Below are 13,149 nucleotides of genomic sequence, written 5' to 3'. Positions count from 1 at the left end.
CTGCCATCCAAGGATTCACTAGTGGTCAACGCAGACCCACCAGCAGCATTTCAATATTACATAATACCCAGCCCACTATTTCTGAATTATTGCCACAGGAAGTTTCACATCAATCAAAATATAATGATTTTAGAAAAAACTTCAGTTATTTTTCTCTTCTCTTTTGGAGAGTGGTTTTGTGGAGGAAAATTGTAATGGAAAAATATTGCCTTAGAGTATCTGTGTTTTTATTGCAAGTGCCCAAAAAGCAGATTTCCTGGAGGCAAGTCTTAAGTATTTGAAATTTAGCTGTCTCATGTCTTTGAATTCTGAAATGTGAAAAAAACTTGCATGTGTTTGTTAGATACTTTGTTGTGCTTAGAACCAAATGATTTACCCGCAACCATGCAATCAACAGAAGCTCAGCACAAGGACTGTTTCCGCATACAAAATGTAAGCAATTCTAACATAACCTCAGTAACCTCCAACAGATTGTCTATGCCACAGACAAGCACAGGAGTTGTAGCACCTGCCTCTTTACCTGCTCTCTTGCCATTAAACTCTAGGACTCCAAGCATAAATTTCACATGAAACAGGAGTGGCTTGCATTTCTTTCAACAAAGCCTACTGCATTTCCTGCTTACAGCGCAGTGCTTTTCTACATCGGGAATATCAATCACAGATTGGGTGACTGGCTTGTGGAATGCCTTCAATCTGGTCGCCAATCATTTTTATTCTCTACCTACTCAATTTTGACCTCTTTTCCTTGGCCTTCTACATTGTTCCAATGTAAGCTTGAGGAGCAATATCTGATCTTTTAACTAGGTATTTCACAATCTTCCAAACAAAACACTGAGTTTAGCAACTTCTGATGGTCACCTCAATGCTCACTTTCGAGAGGTCAAGTGATGATTCTACACACGTTTTCTAAGATCTGCCTTTATTTTTTATCATTTGGTCCAGTACAGTGTCTTTTTGGCTTGCACCATCACATGTTTTTAAAAATTATTTTAACTCTTTTGCCTTTCCTTTTGTTGCATACTCTTCCTCTACTTCTCTGCTCAATGTTCTCGTTTAAATCTTGTTATATTTCTAGTTCTAACAGTCATCTGAAGTGTTAATTCTGCTTTTTGTCTACTGAGACTGCCAGATTTGCTGAGTATTTACCGTATTTTATTATTCTCCTTTATTCCTTGATCCTTCATGTTTTTATTGAGTTTCCCATCAAAGGTATTATTATTGTCCCTCACAACTGTTCCCTGCAGTAGTGAGCTCCACTTTCTTTGCAGGCCTTCACATGAATCAATACCTTCTTGATTCACGGCACTCTTGGGACCATGTTTCCAAATTTCACACAATAAACTTGGTCACTCAGGCAAATAACTGGCAGACAAAAACTGCAGAATCAACTCTTGGTGTAAATGGATGGAGGTAACATTGTTTGTTTGGTGGTAGGTGGGGAGAATTATGAATTGTGGTTTGCAGGGACATCAATATTGAGCAGTGTGCCAACTAATTTGCAACTACTGGGCTTTCTAATCAATCATTTCCAACCTGACAATTATCCTGCGCTGCTGGAATGGGAGGGCAGAGAAATTGGGAGACTAAATAAATATTTATACTGAAGGTTTTCTAATTATTTACCTGCTAAGTCAGACAACAAATCAGCCATTATTTCCATCAAGCCTCTGTCTACCATCCAGGCTGAAAGGGCAATTTCTATTCCATACAGACAATCCTCCTTGGAGCAATGACGACTGAATATTTGGGCTGAATTGAAATTTAATTTTATTTTCTTGATTTCTTGCTTTCTGAACAAAGAGGTGCAATTTATGAACATACATTTAAATAACCACGTGTTCAAACAGTGCTTTGTTTTCAACACGTTAGCACATTACAGAATATTCAAGCATTACCGATCCTTTGGTCAGTTCAGGGGTTTAAAAGCAAAGAAAGAGTGAGTTTTGCTGACTACTTTAAGCTCAGTAACAATTTTTAGCAGTGAATAGTTCATGGAGAATTTACACAGATTAAGGAATCTATTTTCAATTTCAAATGTGATTCCTGTTATTTCTTTGCTATCCTCTTCCTATAAAGTCATAGAGCTGTACAGCACGGAAACAGACCCTTTTGTCAACTCGTCCATGCCGACCAGATATCCTAAGTTATTCTAGTCCCATTTGCCAGTACTTGGTCCATATCCCTCTAAACCCTTCCTATTCATATACCTATCCGGATGCCTATTAAATTTTGCAATTGTACCAGCCTCCACCACTTCCTGTGGCAGCTCATTCCATGCACGCACCACCCTCTGCGTAAAAATGTTGCCCCTTATGTCCCTATTAAATTTTTCTCACCCTAATCCTATGCCCTCTAGTTCCAGACTCCCCCACCCCAGGAAAAAGACCTTGTCTATTTACCCTATCTCTGCCCCTCATGATTTTACAAACCTACATAAGGTCACCCCTCAGCCTCCGACACTCAAGGTAAACAGTCCCAGCCTATTCAGCCTCTCCCTATAGCTCAAACCATCCAACCCTGGCAACATCCTTGTAAATGTTTTCTCAACCCTTTCAAGTTTCACAACATCCTTCCAATAGCAGGGAAACCAGACTGGCACACAATATTCCAAAAGTGGCCAAACCAATGTCCTCTACAGCTGAAACATGACCTCCCAACTCCTGTACTCAATATTCTGACCAATAAAGGAAAGCATACCAAATGCCTTCCTCACTATCCTATCTTCCTGCAACTCTACTTTCAAGGAACTATGAACATGTACTCCAAGGTAATTTTGTTCAGCAACACACCCCAGGACCTTACTATTAAATTCTACCCTGTATAAGTCCTGCTCTGATTTGCCTTTCCAAAATGCAGCACCTCGCATTTATCTAAATTAAACTCCATCTTCCACTCCTTAGCCCATTGGCCCATCTGATCAAGGTCCCATTATACTCTGAGGTAACCTTTTTTGCTGTCCACTATACCTACAATTTTGGTGTCATCTGCAAACTTACTACCTATACCTCCTATGTTCACATCCATATCATTTATATAAATAACACAAAGCAATGGACTCAGCAATAATCCTTGTGGCACTCCACTGGTCATAGACCTCCAGTCTGAAAGGCAACCCTCCACCACCACCGTCTGTCATCTACCTTTGATCCAGTTCTGTATCCAAATGGCTAGTTCTCTCTGTATTCCATGAGATCTAACCTTGCTAACCAGTCTCCCATGAGGGTCAATGTCGAACACCTTGTTGAAGACCACATAGATCACGTCCACAGCTCTGCCCTCGTCATCCTCTTCGTTACTTCTTCATATTTGCAAACGTAATGAAACCCTGCTTTGGCAAATTGCATGGATTGCTTTTGGTACTAGGACCTTACAATAAAGGCATTCCTTAGGATTACAATGTAACACCTAAGTCCCATCTTCCAAAAACCTTGAAATTCAACGTCAACCCAAGGGTTTACAATTTTAAAGCTTAAGCCTATCCACTCATCACAAAAATTAATTTGCCAAATGATTAATTTTCTAGTTCCAGGTTGTGTGTGTATCTGGCCTATTGAGATACCTGGACTCGACGATTATCAGAAGATGAAGAGTAGCAACAATCATTTCCTGAAGGACCCTGCTCTGAATCCATACATTTTAAAAAATGGACAATTGGATAGGTTGTCTTATTTTGAATTATACAGGATGGGTAGGAATTTGCTACACTCAGGAGTTAGGAGTGAAAACATTGCCCTTCAGTACTCTTTCTTTTTAATTCAGTTCTCCTCACAAACAACTCTAAAATCCCATGACAGGCAATTGCCAATCTTCTTGCTCCACCGTACAATGTGTTAACCCATGGTGTATTGGAAGATAAGTGAAATAAAGCGGAACACAATCAATAAATAGAGGCAGGCAAACTCATTGAATTGCATCCGTAATTCTACAGTTGGTAATTATAGTACCACAATTTCTTGCTTTAAAATGCAGCATTAAAAGCGCCTAAGAAAAAAAAACAAAGCCAAAAAAAACATGATAAATATTATCGAGTGAGCATACTTTATGCTGGCAGTGGAAGTGCTTAGATGTACAACACATGCTGGACCCAATTACTTTCCTAGCGTGTGTTTAGAACACATTTGTAGATTTTTGCAATATGATTGCAGGAAATCATTGACAATGTAAAGATGTATAATTTATGCAGCAGCATATTTTGTTTCCTGGATGTTAGGTCTCCCTATTTGCTCATTGGTAATTTAATGGCATACTTCAACAGATCAGCTGCTTCTAGCTACTTGCCCCAATTTAACAAAAAGCTGGGGTGGGGTTTGCTTCATGGTTAAACTTGCTCATTGAGAAACTGGAAATTGAGTCAAACTAAGATACTCTTTTTTACAATTGCCATTTATTTATTGCATTTTGTCCTACCCCTTGCTGTATGGAGCAACATTTGAGCAGTTCAAACATACAATTTATGAAGTTGGATGTCCTTTTTACTGTTGGTCTCTTTGGAGGTCCTCATACTAATAGACAAGTCAGATGTGTACACACAATTCTGCCAAAAATATTTGTAGCTAGCCAACAATTTGTGTGGAGCATCTGCAGTGATACAGATCCTTATGGCCTTGTATTAGCATAAAATTACATTTTGAAGTTACTTCAATTCATAAAACAAATTGTGTATTCATATAGTAGCCTTAACATAACAAAATATATCAGGTAATTCACAGGAGTATTATGCAGCCAAATTTGGCAATGAGCCTCAGAAGGATGATATTAGACCAGATGGAGAAAAGCTTGATTAAAGAGGTAGTTACTGAGTATCTTGAAGGAGAAGGGAATAGAGACATAGAGCGTTTAAGAAAGGGGATTCTAGAGGTTGAAAATTTGACTGGCAATGATGGGCTGATTAAAATTAATGAAGTTCAAAAGGTAGAATTAGTAACATTCACATCTCAAAAGGATTGTAGGTCTGGAGAAGATTAGAGAGGGGAATGAGACATTGGAGCAATATTAAAATAAAAAGATGAGATTTTTACAATTAAGCCAACGCAGGTCAGCGAGTAGAGGGATGATTACTAAGAGTCGAAGTAGGCAATTCAGGCTCTCTAACCTGCTCCGCCATTTAATACAATCATGGCTGATAGCATCTTGGCCTCAACTCCACTTTCCATAACCCTTCAACCCGTTACTAATTAAAAATCTGTCGATCTCCTCCTTAAACTTACTCAATGTCCCAGTATCCACCACACTTTGGGGTAGTGAGTTCCACAGATTCTCAAACTTTGAGAGAAGTGATTTCTCCTCATCTCTGTTCCACATTTGCTTTCTCTCATCCTAAAACAATGACCTCCATTCTAGATTGTCACATGTGAGGGGACATACTTTCTATGTCTACTTTGTCAATCCCTTTTAACATCTGACATACCTTAGTTACATCTCTTCTCATTCTTCTGAACATTAGAGATTTTAGATTGAAACCGCTCGAATCGCTGTTCATAAGACAAACCCTTAGTCTCTGGAATCAATCTAGTGAACCTTCTTTGAACTGTCTTCAATACAATTACATCTCTCCTTAAGTAAGGAGACCAAAATTGTACACAATACTGCAGGTTCAGTCTCATTATTGCCTTGTACAGTTGCAGCAACACATCTGTGCTTTTATACTTTAATCCTCTTGGGTGAATGGGACTCTGTGAGAGTTAGGATTTAATCAGCAGAGTTTTGGATTAAAGACGGTCAATGGCCAGCCAGGAATGCTTTGGAACCCTGATGTCTAGAGGTAAAGGCACTTATGAAAGTTCCAGCAGGATATGCTCAGAGTCCATCTGATGAGAAAATATTTTATAGTAACGCAGATTGGGTGGAAGAACTTCTATTTTCCATTTTTGAAACTCCAATATTACTGGATGCCAGATGAGCAGCCTAAGAATTAGACATTGGGAGGAGGTCAATGGAGGTGATGGTAATGTAGAGCTGTGTGTCACCAAGGTACAAGCGGAAGATGATATCATCAAGGGGCAGCATGTAGCTAAGCACCATCTCAACAGGAAATCAGGTATTGGTCTCTGGGAACATCCAGATGAGAAGTTCACAGAATGCTTTTTATAGAGTTCCTTGAAGCAGCACATTTTCAAACCAACCAGCGAGCAGATTGTATTGTGTACTTTGACAGTGTTAATGAAACAACCTCAGAATAAAGATTGAAACCGCTAGGTAGCAGCAACCATAAGATGATCAAATTTGACATCCAGTTTGAAGCACAGAAGAGTCGACCAAAGACTAACATTTTAAACTTAAATAAGGGTAATGATGTGAGCGTGAAGCTGAGTTAGCTGAAGTCAACTGGGGATACGAGGCAAAGGGATAGATCAAGGGAAGCAATGTCAGAAAGGTAAGGAAATATTTAAGAATATTCAGAATAAGCATACTCTTAAAATAATTTTTTTAAGGGGAGGACCAACTATCTATGGTTAACTGAAAAAGTTAAGGAAAGCATCGAACTTAAAGAGAAAACATATAATTCGAGTAGGGAGAAGTGGCAGGTCTGATAACTGGACAGAATGTGAAATGGATGCTTTTTTTTCCCCCAAAACTAACAAAATTTGGAAAGGTTCATCAGATTGGAAAGTAGAAAATATATCTGTTCTATTCAACAAGAAGGCAAAATAAGGAAACTAAACGCTTGTCATCTCTCAGGGAATGTGTTACAATTGATCATTAAGGAGGGTATACCTGGGCATATGTGAAAATGCAAGGTAACCAGGAAGAATCAATGTGGTTCTGTCAAAAGGAAATTACGGTTAATTACTTTGCTGGAGTTCTTGGAAGGAGTAACAGGTTCTATGGATAAAAAAGTTTTTCTTGGATGTCTAGAAGGCATTTAACAAGGTGCCACATTAAAAGGTCATGCAGAAAGTAAGGGTTCATGGTCAGGGGGAACATCTTATTGAAGATATAAGATTGCCTGGCTGCCAAATGGAGTTCCCCAGGGGATTGTCCTGGGTCCTCAGCTTTTTAAAAGTTATACGAATGACTTCGAGGGGGAAGCTAAGTGAAGGTTGCTACATTTGCAAATGACACAAAGACGGGTTGTTGTGAAAGAGGTTGCAGATGGATACAGATACAAGTAAGGAGATAGAAATATGGCAAATGGAGCATAATGTTGCAACGTGAATTATTCACATGTTATGATTGGTACAAAGAACAAAAAGAATTAGACTATTATTTAAATGAAGAACAACTGCAGAACTCAGAAACAGATACATAGGTGTTTGAGTGCGGCAGTTATAAAACAATTAGAATGTAGGAATAGGCGGTTAATGGGATGCTGTTCTTTATCACAAGTGGGATTGAGCATAAAAGTAAGGATATTATACTGCAATTATAAAGGGCATTAGTGGGACCACATCGCAAATACTGCATGCAATTTTGGACTCAATATTTAAGGAAGAATGGGAGAAGAGTGAAAGGTGGCTTGAATGAAGTCTACAATATCCTTAATGTTCTTAACAAATAGAATATAGAACAGTACAGCACAGCACATGCCCTTCGGCCCTCGATGTTGTGCTGACCTTTTATCCTAAGATCAATTAACCTACACACCCTTCATTTTACTATCTTCCATGTGCCTATCCAGGAGTCACTTAAATGTCCCCAATGTATCTGACTCTACCACCAGCGCTGGCAGTGTATTCCACACCCCCACTACACCCTGTGTAAAGAACCGACCTCTGACTCCCAAACCTCCCTCCAACTATCTTAAAATTATGCCCCCTTTCCACCATGGGAAGAAGTCTTTGACAATTCACTCTACCTATGCCTCTCAACATCTTGTACACCTCTATCAAATTGCCTCTTATCTTCCTTCACTCCAATGAGAAAAGCCTTAGCTCCCTCAATCTTTCTTCATAAGACAACCTCTCCAGTCCAGGCAGCATCCTGGTAAATCTTCTCTGCACCCTCTCTAAAGCTTCCACATTTTTCCTATAATGAGTTGACTAGAACTGGACACAATATTCCAAGTGTGGTCTAACCAGGGCTCTATAGAGCTGCAGCATAACCTCACAGCTCTTAAACTCAAACCCATTGCTAACGAAAGCCAACACATCATATGCCTTCTTAATGACCTTCTCAACTTGGGTGACAGCTTTGAGGGATCTATGAACATTGACCCCAAGATTCCTCTGTTCCTCCACACTGCCAAGAATCCTGCCTTTAAACCTATAATCTGCATTCAAATACAATCTTCCAAAGTGAATCACTTCACACTTTTCCACTTTGAATTCCACCTGCCACTTATCAGCCCAGCTCTGCAACCTGTCAATGTCCTGCTGCAGCCTACAACAGCCTCCACACTATCCACCACTCCACCAACCTTCATGTCATCAGCAAACTTACTAACTCACCCTTCCATTTCCTTGTCCAAGTCATTTATTAAAATCACAAAGAGCAGAGGTCCCAGAACAGATCCCTGTGGAATACCACTGGCCACCGAATTCCAGGCTGAATACTTTCCACCTGCTACCACTCTGTGTCTTCTATGGGCCTGCCAATTCTGTATCAGACGCCAAATTTTCCTGTATCCCATGCCTCCTTACTTCCTCATTGAGCCTACCACGGGGAATTTTATCAAATGCCTTGTTAAATTCCATGTACACCACATGCACTGCTCTACCTTCATCAATGTGTTTTGTCACATCCTCAAAGAATTCAATAAGGCTTGTGAGGCATGACCTGCCCCTCACAAGGTCATGCTGACTATCTCTGATCAAACAATGGTTTTCCAAGTAATCATAAATCCTCAGACTCTTCCTCAGAATCCTCTCCAATAATTTGCCCACCACAGATGCAAGGCTGACTAGTCTGTAATTCCCAGGATCATCCCTATTCCATTTCTTGAACAAGAGAATAACATTTGCCACTCTCTTATCATCTGGTACTACTCCAGTGGACACTGAGGATGCAAAGATTGTCATCAAAGGCACAGTAATCTCTTCCCAGGCTTTCTGTAGTAAATTTAGTTATATCCCGTCTGGCCCAGGGACACTTCTTTCCTTATGTTTTTCAAAATTTTCAGCACATCCTCCTTCCTAATATCAACCTGTTCTAGCATTTCAGCCTGTTTAACACAGTCCTCACAAACGACAAGGTCCCTCTCAGTAGTGAATAGTGAAGCAAAGTATTCATTAAGGACCTGCCCTACCTCCTCAGACTCCAGGCACAAGTTTCCTCCACTATCCCTGATCGGCCCCACCCTCAATTTGGCCACCTCACATAAGTGTAGAATGCCTTGGAGATTTCCTTAATCCTACCCGCTAAAACTTTTTCATGCCTCCTTCTCATTCTCCTAAGTCCATTCTTCAGTTCCTTCCTGGCTACCTTGTAACCCTCCAGAATCCTGTCTGATCCTTACCTCTGCAACATCCTTCCTCTTGACTAGATGTTCCACATCCCTTGTCATCCAAGGTTCTTTCCATCCCCTCCTTGCCCCAGTGGGACAAACCTATCCAGCACCATCAGCAAGTGCTTCCTAAACAACCTCCACATTTCTGTCGTGCATTTCCCTGAGAACATCTGTTCCCACTTCCTCCCTAATAGCATTGTAATTCCCCCTCCCACATAAATACTTTTGGATACCCTCTGCTCCTATCCCTCTCCATAACCACAGTAAAGCTGAGGGAGTTGCGATGACTATCACCAAAATGCTCTCCCACTGAGAGATCTGACATCTAGCCTAGTTTGTTGCCAACTACCAAATCCAATATGGCCTCCTCTCTACTTGGCCTATCTACATATTGAGTCAGGAATCCTTCCTGGACACATCTGACAAAAACTGCTCCATCCAAACTATTTGAACTAAAGAGATTCTAATCAATGTTAGGGAAGTTAAAGTCACCCATGACAACAATCATGTTACTTCTGCACCTGTAGAAAACTCCCAGTAAAGATACTGTTCCTTCCTGTTGTTGACTTCCACCCATACTGACTCTGAAGACAAACCCTCCTCGACAATCTCCCTTTCTAAAGCTGTGATACTATCTCTGATTAGCAATGCCACACCCCCACCACAAGGTGGGTATGGAAAACATGTTTCCATTGTGGTTGTTTAGAATTAGGGGGCATTGATTTAAAATCAGGCATCATTTTTCAGAAAGAAATGAGAATTTTTTTTGAGAGAGTGGAACGACTTTGAAACTCTGCCTCAGAAGGCAGTGGAGGTGGAGTCAATAAAACAGACGTTGGGTAGATTCTAGTTAGACAAGGGCGAACAAATATTGTTGAGATTGGAGCACGGACAGCTTAAAGCATAGTCATCACTGGTAAAGTATCCGATCATGGAATTGTGCAAGATGTTAGAATGGGAGGAATGCAAAGATCTTGGACATTTATAAGATTGAAAAGATAGAGGGGTGAGGTTGTGGACCAAATTGAACATCAGGATGAGAGTTTTAAGTTTGAGGCATTGCTGAACTGGGGAGCCAATACAGGTGGAAGACAACCAGGATCTGACACAATTACATTCTTCCAGACTTTGATTTATTTCTAGATTTTACATAGGCATAATTGCATTGTAAAGACAGATTGCTAATCTTAAAACTATATTGTCGATTCAAACAAAAACATATTTTATGTATCTTGACACATAATTCAGCTATTAAATTTTAGAATCTGAATCAACTTCATTCCTTGAACAAGTACCAAATGTGATAGTAAACTGAAATGCTGTAGACATTTTTTAAAACCGATTTATTGAGACAAATTCCTTTAATATAAACTAAACATACTACAGCACAGATAAAAATAGACAAGAAAACAATTGTATTTTGTAATTAGTAATTTAAAAGTATTTTCTTTTATGTGATGTGAACATTTTTGATCTGAACTTCAAAAAATGATATTAAAGAGTGACAGCAATATATTTCAAAAACTGCCACAACAGTTTTAAGTATATGTGGGCTTAGTCAAATAACACAGGAAGTAAGAATAGTCAATATGGCATGAGCTTATATTGTGTCATATCTGCTAATATTATAGAAGGTTAAATCTTAGAATCATTCAATTTTAAAGGAGGCCATTCGACCCATCTTGTCTATACCAACTCCTAAAAGAGCTATCCAGCTGGTCCCATTCTCAGTTGCCTTGCAACATCTAATACATACCCAGTTCTCTTTTGAAATCTCTGATGGAATCACTCTCGCAGGCAGTGCATTCTAAATCCTAACCAAGCTGTCAGCAAAGAAGTTTCTTCTCATCTCACTCCTACCTCCTTTGCTTACAAATTTGAAATCATCACCCCTAGTTACTGACATGCCAAGTAGTGAAAATAGAATATCCTTATCTTTACCTTGTAAAAATTGATTATAATTTTGAATGCCTCCGTAAGATCATCTCAATCTTCTCTGCTCCAAAGGAGAATAAACCCAATTTCTGCATCTTCCTTCAATATAAATCCCTCATTCCTGGTGTCATTCTAGTAAATTTCCTTTGCATCTCTCTAGCACTTTAACATCTTTCCTTAGTAAGGTGCCCAGAACTGAATACAATACTCCAAATGCGGTCTGACTAATGATTTGTAGAGGTATAGTATCACTTTCTTGCTTTTACACTCTCTGACTCTATTTATAAATTCAAGAATCCTATAAACTTTCTTTACAACTGTTACAACTTGCTTGGCTACCTTCAGAGAATTATGCACATGAACCCAGGGGTACCTTTGCTCCTGTAATTCTCTCAAAGTTGTACCATTGAGTCGAGATTGTATGTCCATGTTTCTTCTTCTAAAATGCAGACCTCACATTTCCCGGCATTGAAATTTACCTGTCAGGTGTCTGCCCATTTGGTCAACTTGTCAATGTCTCTCTGAAGTTGCTCAGTATCATCCTGACAATTCACTATTCTCATAGTTTAGTATCATCCGCAAATTTAGAGATTTTTTTTCCTCAACACACATCTCCAAATCATTTATATAAATCAGAAAAAGCAAGGGTCCCTACACCAATCTCTGGGAAACACCATTTTCAAGTCATCTCCAGTCTGAGATTCCGATCTATTTAGGCAGCTTCTAATCCACATTACCAAGGACCGATCAATCCCAAACATTTGTAATTTGCTAACGAACCTACATGTGCCATCATATCAAATACCTTCCGAAAGACCAAATATACACCATCCACAGCACTATACTCATCCACTTCCTGTGTCACCTCGTCAAAGAGCTCAAGTAAATTTAACAGACATGACCTACCCTTGACGAAGTCATGTTGACTGTCTAGTAGCAACTTATTCTTCTCTAAGTGCACATTTATCTTATTCCGTATTATAGCCTCCATCAATTTTCCCACTGCTGATGTCAAGCTGAAAGGTCTATACCTTCCTGCATTATTCTTTGCCCCTTTCTTAAACAACAGCATGATATTCGTAATCCTCCAGTCCCCAGCACTAGTCCAGTGTTCAGGGAGGCCTGGAAAATTTCTGTAAATTTTGAAATACTGTACTAAAAAAGTGGACTTTATAATGTTTATTGGGTTGATTAATCACAACTGTCAATGGAACGGGAAATAAAAAAAATCTAATTTAAAATAACATTTCACATTGAGTTTAACTCTAGATCAGAAATGCCTACAACATAAAAATACAATTCACTGAGTAACAGAATATTGCCAGCGTGCACTGAAATAAAAGGAAAAACTTTAATTACTCTATTATGCCGAAGGCATCTGCAGATAGTAAGGCTTTCACTTTCAGCAAAGAGTAGCAATAATAAATGTGACACACTCTATACGTTTCCTTGCACACAGCTTTTCTTTATATTTTCTTTTGATGTGGCCACTCACATCTGCCAATCTGCTGGGCTCGCTGTAGCAGCCATTAATAATATACTCCCTCCATACTGAGAATAGACACAAGTGTATGTTAGCAATTTCAATTCCTCTCTCTAATGGAACACTGGATTACCCATAAATGGCTCTACTTTACAGGCTAACCATTAAATGATATTTCTTCTTAAATAGGTTCTGAAACAGGCAACAAAAACAGTTTATTGTAAGAGGCCATGCATTTTGTAGAGGCTATTCCTATCTGATTGTTAACTATGTGTGCCTCCGGGTATACTTCAACTCCAGTAAATGTAACTAACACTAACCAGTGAAAGTCCATACCTTTTCACAT

General features: G+C 39.3%; 1 protein-coding gene across 3 annotated transcripts in view; it reads right to left on the bottom strand.

Moving 5' to 3' along the window:
- The window catches only part of LOC122564061 (double C2-like domain-containing protein beta), a 284,761-nt gene that overhangs the window by 195,415 nt on the left and 76,197 nt on the right, over positions 1-13,149 (bottom strand). The gene's annotated exons all lie outside the window — the stretch shown is intronic.

This window comes from Chiloscyllium plagiosum, unplaced genomic scaffold (assembly GCF_037043375.1).
Source record: "Chiloscyllium plagiosum isolate Xiang-an unplaced genomic scaffold, Cpla_swu_hap1 HiC_scaffold_31, whole genome shotgun sequence".
NCBI lineage: Eukaryota > Metazoa > Chordata > Chondrichthyes > Orectolobiformes > Hemiscylliidae > Chiloscyllium > Chiloscyllium plagiosum.
Note: the sequence above shows the minus strand (reverse complement) of the source record. Positions and strands in the feature narration are given on the sequence as shown.